This window comes from Jaculus jaculus, chromosome 15 (assembly GCF_020740685.1).
Source record: "Jaculus jaculus isolate mJacJac1 chromosome 15, mJacJac1.mat.Y.cur, whole genome shotgun sequence".
NCBI lineage: Eukaryota > Metazoa > Chordata > Mammalia > Rodentia > Dipodidae > Jaculus > Jaculus jaculus.
In genome coordinates this window covers 29,348,418-29,360,298 of record NC_059116.1, presented here as the reverse complement: position 1 = coordinate 29,360,298, position 11,881 = coordinate 29,348,418, and the positions used below count along the sequence as shown (strand labels likewise).

The 11,881-nt window shown below is 42.3% G+C and overlaps 1 pseudogene; it reads left to right on the top strand.

Moving 5' to 3' along the window:
- The first annotated feature begins 2,565 nt into the window (after positions 1-2,565).
- Positions 2,566-3,674, top strand: LOC101612550 (annotated as a pseudogene).
- Positions 3,675-11,881: the final 8,207 nt, after the last annotated feature.

Genomic DNA, 11,881 nt, shown 5'->3' with positions numbered 1-11,881 from the left:
AAGCCAAAAGCCACACAGCACAGCACACATCAGGAACTCCAGCTAGGCATACTTTGCATATCTTTAGATTGAAATCTCAAACCCATCACCACATCTTAAGTTCCACCGAGTGACACTGCCTCCAGCCAGATGGCTGCAGAGGCAAACTACGAACTAATAAAGTAGTGAATATATTGGGAGCCATCTACTAAAACTACCACAAATACCCATAAGCCGGACCCCAACAATACATTGCCTCCAGGAGCTATTAATTCCTAAGTCTCCATTAGCTGGGAACTGAGAAATTGGAATACCTAAGTTTATGGGGGACACCTGAATCAAACCACCACATTCCACCCCTGGCCCTCGTAAACTGATAATCATACATGATGTAAAATGCAATGCATTCATGTAGCCTTAAAAGTCCCCATATTTTTTAATCAATCCCTATGGTATTAAAACATTCTCATTACCCAAGATCTTTTAACTAAGCCATAATACTAATACTAATATTAATACTAATACTAATACTGGCACAAAATAAACATTCACACTGCAAATTGGGTATAGCAAAGAAATATTGAACCAATACAAGATTTAAAACAGCCTGGGCAAACATCAAAGTCTGTGGCTCCAAGACCAATAACTAACCTGTGTTAAGTCTCCAAGTCTGGGAATCTGCACTGGGTCTCCACTGCAACCCACAGTTCATCCTCATGGCTCCAATGGGTTCCACATAGGTAATTCAATAAGCCTATTTCCCAGTGCCCATGGCCATTTCCAAAAAACAAAACCATGTTGCAAATTCAATGACCCTCTCTTTCCCACATTTATTATACTTCATATTACCAGATGGACTGTTAATCTAGGAGGTGGGAATAAGGCAGACTGAAGAATGGGATGCTTTTTCAGCTTTCAGGACCCTTCCAAAGGGTCTGCATCCTTCCTGTTGTCCCAATACAGGCCAGCTGGCCCAATTTCAATGGTTGTAATCTCTCAGACAATTGCAGTAATTTTGGCCCAAAGATTTCATTTTTTGTGTGTCATATCCCTCACCCCTGTCCATTTCTACACAATGCAGCACTGCACACGTGCTCAGTACAGGGCACAACAGCAAACCTCTCACAAAACCTGCTTCTAGCCAAGTCCAGGCAAAGCTATTTTTCACCCACATAAACCAAACCTCACAGTACTTAGTTATTATTGCATTCAGGCCTTTCAACTCTGATGAGAATGATTCGTCAAGCTATACTTACAGCACTGCAAGGCATTGCTTAGGCCAAGGTTTCAAATCCTTCCACATTCCTCTTGAAAATCAGCTCCAAAAGGCCAAAAGCCACACCATCAGGTATATATTGTCAATGATCCCACTACTCAGTACCAACTTTACTGTTGCAGTCAGGTTTGCACTGTTGGCAGAAAACACCCAGCCAAAAGTAGCTAGTGGGAAGAAAAGGGTTTAATTTGGCTTACAGACTCAAGGGGAAGTTCCATGATGGCAAGGGAAAACAATGGCATGAAGAGAGGGTGGACATCACCTGCTGACTAACATCAGATGGACAACAGCAACAGGCGAGTGTGCCAAACACTGGCAAAAAGAAGCTGGATAAAACACCCATAAACCCACCTCCAACTATACACTGCCTTCAGGAGGCATTAAGTCCCAAATCTCTATTAGCAGGAAACATAGTATTCAGAATACTTAAGTTTATGGGGAACACCTGAATTAAACCACTACAGACCTCTAGATGGTTCTCAGCAAATGTACTTTGGCTCAATATATAGTAGTTGTTTCTACTGGTAGGTTTCTGTGGCCTTGGAAATTTGCTGCCTTTCTGTAAGCTTGTCCTGACCCTGACAGTTAATGGAAGTATGTGTGACGTTTACTTCAGAGGGCATTCCAGAACCAAACACCTCGTATTAAATGATCTCTCATCTGAAAGAGTTTAACACACTTCTCTTTCCTAGGTAAGACCATCTGATAAAGGTGTTGACATCAAAAAGGGCTCTAAGAGGGCTGGAGAGAGGGCTTAGCAGTTAAACACTTGCCTGCAAAGCCTAAGGACCTTGGTTCAAGGCTCAATTCCCCAGGACCCATGTTAGCCAGATGCACAGGAGGTGCTTGTGTCTGGAGTTCTTTTGCAGGGGCTGGAGGCCCTGGCGCGCCCATTCTCCCTCTCTCTCTCTCTCTCTCTCTCTCTCTCTCTCTCTCTCTCTCTGTTGCTCTCAAATAAATCAATAAAAATAAATAAATAAAGGCTCTAAGAAACATTTTGAAAATGAGAAGCATCTGTGATAGCCCTTTGCGTAGTTTAGAATTTTTTTTTTAAGTTGTTTTCAGTTAAGAATGAGTTATTTGAGGCTTCCCCCATCTTGAAGATGGGAGGCGGGCGAGAGCTGTGGTCTTTCCGCTAATGCAAACCAGAAAATGGACCCAGTAGTTCCCCAAAGCAGGGGACCACCAGGACTGTCACCGCCAGCCAAAGCTACCGAAACAACACGGAGTCCGGGGCCGAGCGTGGCCACAAGGAGAGTCCCCTCCCCTGCCTCCTGGGCGGCCGGCGCCGAGGGCTGAGGTCCGGAAGGATGGTGCAGTCTTGCTCCACCTACGGCTGCAAGAACTGATACGATAAAGATAAGCCTGTCTCTTTCCTCTGACTCGACCCAATCTTTGTAAGCAATGGGAGGCAGCTGTCAGAAGAAAAAACTTTAAGCCCACAAAATACAGCAGTATTTTTTTTAATTTAATTTATTAGTTTTCTTTTCAGTAAATACAGGCAGTTTGGTACCATTATTTAGGCTCATCTGTGATCTACCCCCTCCCATTAGACCCTCCTTGTTAATGAAAATGGGTTGTGCATTGTGGAGTTAGCCCCCAGTTATTGGTATGATAAATGTCTCTGCAAATCATGACCCAACATGTGACTCTGACATTCTTTCCGCCCCCTCTTCCGCAAGATTTCCCTGAGCCATGTTGGGTTCATTTTTGGTCTGCTTCAGTGCTGAGGTGTTGGGGGCCTCTGAGGCTCTGGCTCTCTGATTTGGTAGGAGTTGATTTTTCTCTGCGTCGATCTCCTTCCCCTTTGTGCTGGTATCCGGTTCTCAGGAAAACATCACCCTTGCTTATTTTGCCAGTTGTCCTTAGTTTCAGTTGGGCCCCTTTTTGTTCAGAGCACTTTACTCCAGACTCCTTTAAGAGGGAGTGCAACAGCAAGCTACTGAAAGAGAATGCTGTCCCCACAATCTTTCTCTGTGCTGAGCCACATGACAAGAAGCAAGATCCTCTGGAGCCAGAAGAGCAGCTTCCACAGCCTCGCTCATCTCCTGCTTCCCAGGTTCATGCAGCCATTGGGTTACTAATGCCTCCTCTTCAGACCCCTGATAACCTGTCTGTCTTCTGTGACCACAGCTACACTGTGGAGGACACCATGCACCAGAGGAAAAGGATTCATCGGCTAGAGTAGCAAGTGGAAAAGCTTAGGAAGAAGCTCAAAACTGCCCAGCAAAGGTGCAGAAGGCAAGAGAGACAGCTCGTACACTACCAGAAAGAGAAAGATGATGCATCAGCAAGGGGTTATGTGATTCTGCCACATGACTTTTTCGAGATTGCTGAAGTACCAGCACAAAAAATGTATTGGTTTTTAGTGGGACAAGACCACATACCCGGTTTTAGCCTAAACGGGAGTTTTATTTGAAAAAAAAATGCCACTTGATTACTTGTATAAAAACAATTCAGGGGCTGGAGAGATGGCTTAGCGGTTAAGTGCTTGCCTGTGAAGCCTAAGGACCCCGGTTCGAGGCTCAGTTCCCCAGGTCCCACGTTAGCCAGATGCACAAGGGGGCGCACACATCTGGAGTTCGTTTGCAGTGGCTGGAAGCCCTGGCGTGCCCATTCTCACCCTCTCCCTCTATCTGTCTTTCTCTCTATGTCTGTCGCTCTCAAATAAATAAATAAAAAATTTTAAAAAATATTAAAAAAAAAACAATTCAGACTATTTTTTAAAATAAATTAGATACTGTAAAAAAAATGAGTTATTTGAGTTATCGTGGTTGTCTATTACATGAAGTATCAGTTAAAAGACAAGGATTTAGGAAACACAAATTTTAGATTTTGAACCCAAAGAATGGAAATGAAGAAATACCTAAGTTTGTCTTAGATAAGCATAGGATCAATGTCTTTCAACTCTCATCTCAAGTCTTCTGAGCCATATTACTGAATTACAAAGCACAAAGAACACATGGGCATATGTGAAAGTTAAGGCACTTATGTAGACTTTTGGGAGGATCCCAATGAATTTGATCCTCCACATTCCGCTGAACCTCCTTAGATGTAGAAGAAGCCACGGCTTCCTTGAGATATTTGCCTTGCAAGAGGTTCCTGACTTTACATGAGATGGGCCCTCACCTTACCTTGCTTTCAGACTCAGGGCTAGAGGTAGAACATAGGAGTATGGATACAAAGCCTAATCTAGAGGATATTCCTTGCACATAGAAATAATATAAGGTTTTGCTAACTTGTATTGGCATAAGCCTGAGAAGGGATGCTAGAAATGGATTTTTCAAAATCCAAAATCAGGGAGGCATAAAATAAAATATTAAGTCACATTTACAAATGCAATTGTACTTTTTAAATATTTAACATATTTTGATTTTGAGCATGTGATCATAACTTTCAAGATAACTGGCTCTTCAGACTAAAACCTAGACTCCAGAGCAGCTAAAGTTAAATAAAATCAAGTGCCAGAAAGTCTATGGCATAATTTCAATGACAGAGAATTAAGAAAAAGGAAAGGTCTAGCATTAGGGATAGTGTTGGCTTGGTCCTTTACCCCTTACTATGGTACCAGAAATGACTTTGAAGGCAACCTTTCACCAGAGCAGGAGGAAGTGCTGCAGTGAAGACAAAGGTGATGGTAGGAAGGGATTCCTTTGAAAACGGCTTTCTAAAATGTGATGGGGATAATGGGATCCTGAAGGATTACAGAGGCCAAGTGACAGCAGTGAGCTAGAATGTCACAAATACAGTTGTCATGGTTCTCAAGACAAGGTACAGTATAAAGCAAGGGCCAAAATGACTTAAGCCACAGAAACCCTAGAATTGGCTAATATATCCTAGTGCCCACTGGACCAGTTGTATACTATGTACTTTGTATCATAGCACACTATGCTATTACATTATACATTTGCATATTATAGAGAATTTTATAAAATTCTTGGCACAATTGAGAGCCATGGTCTCTCACCTAAACCCCAGATTTAGACACTGGTATGAAGAGAATGTGAACTTTCTCTTGTCTTTTCCCAAATAATGAACTCCTACATCCCTAAAGACCTACAGCCAATGGTAGTACAGCTGGACATTTTATTTCTTTAGTTTATATTTTTAGAGAAAGTGAGATACAGAGAATCAGCACACCAGATCCTCAGCCACTGAAATCGAACTCCAGACACTTGTGCCACCTAGTGTGTATGTGTGACCTTGTGCTTGCCTCACCATTGTGTGTCTGGCATATGTGGGATCTGGAGAGTTGAACCTGGGTCCTTAAGCTTCACAGGCAATCACCTTAACCAATAAGCCATCTCTCCAGCCCTTCTTTAGCTTTTTGAAGGCCTCATGGATGAAAGACATACTCAGCCAATGCTCAAAATACCTGTATTTGTTCTTTGACCATTGGAATATTAGGAAGCGATAATAGATTGCTAGCCTTTGGAACTAATTCACCTTCCTAAATAGCAGATTAAATTGGAAGATGGCATAGCTTAGTGCCACCAAATAAAACTAGATATGTAAAGATATAGGATTCCAGTCATGTCCACATTTAACTAATATATTTGGCCATGGCTGAAAATAAGTGGCCTTGGAGAAAGACAAGAATTGTTGTAAATATAATCAGGATATGAACCTAATTGCGGTGGCTTTTCCAGATGTGGTCTCTCATTTTTTCTAAGAAGATATGCATACATCCCACTGAGAACTGTTATGATCAAGAAAATGTCTTTCCTGCATCTTTATTAGTGGGTAGAAGGAAATATAGTTGATAAATTTGATATTCCCTAGTAGGGACAGAAGTATATCTTTACTTCACTTAGGGACTTGATCAACTGTCTGTCCTTCTGCCATGGTCTTATCCATAGGGATTGATTACTCAGCCACCGTGGACATACCTTACTGATTGAACACATTGGTGAGCAAGTAGCTGTGTTTTTGAAGCTATAAGGCATCCTGTAACCTATGATATTCCTTGGCTCTTTGTTTAAAAAATTACTGATCACTGGAACTAAGTCAAAGGACTAAGATAAGTGAGCTAAAATTTTCATCTCTTTTTAAAATCAATTTTCCATTTTCTTTTATAATCTCAACAGAGAAAAGATCTAGGGAGTCCCATGCACTTAGAGGAAATATCTGTCCAAAGAAAGAGAGAAAGAGCAGAGTTAGCAATAAGGCATGTGGCTCGGCCCTCAGGAGACCATGAAAGGAAGCACCGTGGCTAAGAAACTGTGGTGTCTGATACCAGTGTTGGTTACCTCCTGCTACAGCCCTCAGCCTTTAGCTTCCTACATTTTGGGAAATTTCCACACATCATCAGCATCTTAACTGAAAACTAACCTATTTTTATTAAGTGTTGTGTAAAGAACTTACACATCAGCTGGTATGTAGTACATGTTCAGTAGGGAAGAATGGGTAATTTCAATGTAGTGGTTTCAAAAATGTCTAGGAGATGTTCTGTTTGTGCTTAGGATGAAGTCTGAGAAGGAAATAATGCTGGATGCACATTAGCAGTAATGTGAAGTGTGTGTGTTGGGGAATTGTCATCCAGGGCTCACAGAAAGAAGCTCAGACCATACCGCATCACTGGACACGTATGCTCTTAGAAAGCCATTAGCCCTCCATGGATTCCTTGAAAGAGAGGCTCCGGTATCACAGAATGGTGGACTCCAGTTGGGGGAAAGGTGTGTGGAGGTTAGGCAGCATGAAATAGATTCATTTCAGCTAAATTTCACAAATGTGTGCTCACCTTTGCATTATTAGCTACTGACGTAGATCTTGTCGGTACAAGAACATATGTACAAAGGTGCACAGTGTAACTTATGGAGGAAAAGTAAAGAAACAAGTCCTACAAGGTGCCTAAATACAAGTCATTTGATTGGTTTTACTCCTTGTGTTGGACCCTTGGAAGCAGCCGAGTCCATCCCTCTTAATATCATTTACTGTGGGGTGCATGCAGCCTGGGGGTGAGCTGCAGTTGGGGCACTGGGTGTGCTCATGCTGTGCTCAGAAGAACTGAGGGGATGGCAGCTTGCTCCCTGGCACACAGATGGTCTGTCTTCTCACTGCTCTCAGAAGAGCTGCCTACGGAGACACACTCTTATTCAACAGGCCTGACTCCTAGATGACAGAGACCTCATACTTCCAGGTAGTTCACAAAGCAAAATGCCTCACAGCAAAACCTTACTGGAACCTTCCGTAAGAACAGAAACATCCTTTCTGACCACTTCCTTGCCCAGAGTCTTAAACTTGTATTTAAATTTCAGTGCAATGTTTGTACCAATAGGTGCTTAGTAGACTGGGTACCAGTTGGCACAGTAATGAAATTTAGTTCTGTACATGATAAATATCTTTATTTCTCTACTAAGGATTGAATTTAGCTTTCAAGTCCCAATTTCTAAGGATGGCACTGAGTTTTGCATAGGAATCAAGGTTTCTATACTCAGAGGTTAGCAATTCCTTAGTACTTTGATGTGTAAAGTCAGTCTCTCTCTCTCTCTTTTTTTTTTTTTTTCTCTCTCTCTCTCTCAAAGTGTTCCCTCTCCTCTTCTCTCCCTTTTCTCCAGGACTGTCTACACCCTGAGTAGATGTCAGGACTCAGGGTGACAAGAAAGGTACCATCTTTCATAATGTATCCTAAGACAGTGCTTTTCTTTCTTGTTTCATGTATGAGTGCAGGTGTGCGTGTATGTCTGTGCACGTGTATGTACGTGTGTGTGCCTGTGCACGTTGAAGCTGTTGGACAACCGTGTGCATCATCCTTATAAACACTGCCCACCTCCTTTGAGGCAGAGCTTCTCATTGGCATGGAACTCACCAATTAGACTAGACTGGCTGGCCTATCAGCCACAGGCACCCCCCTGTTGCCTCCTCTTTCTCAGTGCTTGGGTTAGGTGCAGGCCACCATGCCCAGCATTTTTACATGGGCTCTGGGATTGGACACAGGCCCTCAAGCCCTTTACTGCTCTGCCTCCCTGAGCGGTTCTTTTCAAACCGAAGTCCCCAGTCAGAAGCAGTATCATGTGGGAAACATAAAAATATCGTTATTGGGCCTCACCTTACGTTGGCTGACTCAGAAACTCTGAGCCCAGAAACGTTGTAACCAGGCCACCAGGTCATTGTGATTTGAGAAGGACTGGCCTGAAGCCAAGGGCATCCTAGCACTTTCATTCTGCATGAGATGCAGCATGGTGACCGTTCGCCCGGTTTGTGGCTCCCACCTGTCCCCATCCAAGGCTAGGGCCGCGTGCTGCTCAGGTGTGCTCTAGCCATCCCGCCGCCTCCTTCGCCTGGCCACGGTGCTGCCTGGTTTCCTTCTGCCCTGCGTGCCCGTTCAGGACTTGCAATTCTGTGGGATGCTCCTCCTCAGTTCATTCTTTTTTTTTTTTTTTAAATTTGAGAGCGACAGACACAGAGAGAAAGAAAGACAGATAGAGGGAGAGAGAGAATGGGCGCGCCAGGGCTTCCAGCCTCTGCAAACGAACTCCAGACGCGTGCGCCCCCTTGTGCATCTGGCTAACGTGGGACCTGGGGAACCGAGCCTCGAACCGCGGTCCTTAGGCTTCACAGGCAAGCGCTTAACCGCTAAGTCATCTCTTCAGCCCCTCAGTTCATTCTTGAAGCCTTAGGTTCTGTGCCCAACCTAGAGCTCGACTACTAAGGCACAGAGGTCTACCTAACATAACCTGGGACCTGTGCAATGCATCTCTGCCGGAATCCCCCAGAGTGTGTAGAGTTCCCATCTTCTTGACTTAGCAGGAATTGCTCTTTGCAGTGGGCAGATGGTAGGTCCTCCTCTCCTCGGGGGTATCTCTTGTTCAGCTTCCTTTCTTTGTTTCATGTTCTCTCCCTTAATAAAGTTGTTCTGCTTTCATTTGTTTGGTGTATTTTTTTTCTGTGTGTAATTTATTTAAAATCCTAGTTATGCATTGAGGAGATGGCTGAGTGGTTAAACGTACTTGTTTGTAAAGACTGCTGGCGCAGGTTCAATTCCCTAGTGCCCATGTAAAGCCAGATGAACAAAATGGCCCGTTGGTCGGGAGTAGATGTGCAGTGGCAAGAGGCCCCGGTACACCCATGCTCTCTCTGTTATTCTTTCAACCTAGGTGTCCGACAACAGAGTAACGGATAAAGAAAACGTGATGTGTATGCCCAGGACATATTTCAGGCACAAATAAGAACAGGTTGTGTTGTTTGCTGGAATGCTAATAAAAATAAAGATTATCATATCAAGTGAATTAAGACAGTCTGGAAGACAAATACCCTATGGTCTCCTTACCTCTGCCTCCCAAGTGCTGGGATTAAAGGCATGAGCCACCACACCTGACAACATAGTCCTTTGAATTTACAATATTTCCTTTCAATTCTTTCAATATTTTTCTATAAACTTCTATTTCTAACAAAATGCTCAGATATGAATAAGTGAATTGAAAAGCACCCCTTATTTGATCTGGCATTGAACTTTATTTTTAACACAGCACCAATTATATTCAGTTTAATTTATATCAAAGAGATTCATATTCCAAGTGTAGAATTTCTGTTATAGAATTCCATTTCCTGGGAATGTATTTCCAGTAGACCCCTCTCTACTTTGAGCCTCAGAGTGACTCTATATAAGCTAGCCTTGGTCTTACATTTGACAAGGATTATATATTTCAGCAAGCCTCCAAATTATGGGTCATCTAGTCCTGTCAGAACCGGGTTTCTGCCTTGCTCCCCCCAAATCATTTCTTACTCTGTATCTTGTTATTGTTTGTTCCATTTTTATTTTTTTTTAATTTGTATTTATTTGTTTGATAGAGACAGAGACAAAGAGAGAGAATGGGCACACCAGAGCATCCTGTTGCTGCAAACAAACTCCAGAGATATGTGCCATGTTGAGCATCTTGCTTTATGTGGGTCCTGGGGAATCGAACCCAGGCCTTCGGGTAGTGTAGGCAAGCACTTTTAACCCCTGAACAATCTCTCCAGCTCCTCCATTTTTTTCTTTTTCCCTTTTTTTCTTTCAAGGTAGGGTCTTGCCTTAGCCCAGGCTAACCAGAATTTGTTATGTGGCCTCAGGGTAGCCTTGAACTCATGGCGATCCACCTACCTCTGCCTCCCGAGTGCTGGGATTAAAGGCACGTGCCACCACACCTGGCCTCCATTTTTATTGTTAACCAAAGTTTAACAAACATGTAATTATCAGTAACATTGCTTAATTCATTTGGGCTTTTTAACATTTTTTTTTTCCCTAGTGCTATAAGGCTGTTTCCAATGTCATTTGTGGAAATAAAAATTTCTCTTTTATTTGGCAGTATGACTATTCTGGTATGAGTCAGGATGTGTTTCAGAAGTGAGGAATTCACAACATTGGAAGGTAGAGCCCCTCTCTAATAATTTATTCCAACACCTTGGATTCAATTAAATGGGCATATCTAAATTTAGAGTAACTAATCATCATTTATACACTTGTATAATGTAATATTTGTCGAGAAGGGTTTTCATTAAATGTGATATATGTGGGCTGCAGTGACAGTGCCTATTTTACATTTCTAATCTTCCATATTTCATTTATTTCCCTACAATACGAAATTCTTTCATGAGGTAGAGGAGCAATAATAACGTTTTGTTTGTTTGTTTGTTTTTTAATTCCTTCCAGCAGGCATCATCAAACTTCAAAGAGGGTCAGGTGCTCTGTCTGATAACAAAGTCATTTCCAAGTGTTTTCCCAGGTATTGTCTCTTGCTGTGAACGCATCCGTGCTGCGTGTATCCCCGCCTCTCAATGCACTTCTGTGAGGGCGCTGTGGCGGGACCGTGGGGTTCCGTGCTCATTCTCTGGTTCTCTGGGGTTCTTTTTGAAGGCCTCTTTTTCTCCCTCCCTCTCCATCCTGGCAGCCTTTCAGTGTGGAGAAAGATCCACTTGTTCAAAATTACCCATATGGCCATGCGTTGAATTCGTTTCAGAGAAAGGATCTCTGTTAAAAACCCAAGGGCTCCATGATGGCCGCACATGGGCAAGCTTAAAGCCATAGAGTAGCTAGCTAACACTCTCTTAGAAATATGATTTATAAAGTGCATTTCTACTTAGTCACACTTAATTCTGACGAACTTGGTTTTAAAAATTTGAAGTAAAATATTATGGTATTTACCGTTAACAGTGTTTGCACAGCTCTGAGTTCATGCCACAGGGTAGCTGTTTTGAAAGTACATATTTTTAGACAATCTCTATTCGGTAGTTTGGAAAAGAATCAAGTCCTCTTTAAAAGTATGTAAAACACAATCCCTAACAAGAAGATAATGTTCCCATGTTTAACTTGCTGTAATTTTACATCTGAATATTGGGATTCTGAATTACAGAACTATTATAATTAACTCAATTTACAATGAAAACAAATTTTTCTAGGCATCCATTCATAGATTAAAATGCTTCTAAATGTCTGGAATTTTTGTCATTATCACAGCACTATAGGAAACCAGTACTCACCTGGACTAGAATCTTTGTTAATCCTCTGTTTAGGAAAGTATTAGAATTGTCTTTCTGCTCTATCTTAAGAATGTAGCATCATGTAATTAATATTGGGACAAGAATTTTTGAAGCAATTAGTCCTTTTTGTTTGCAAAACCAAAGGCACAATTACAATTCCTTTAAGTC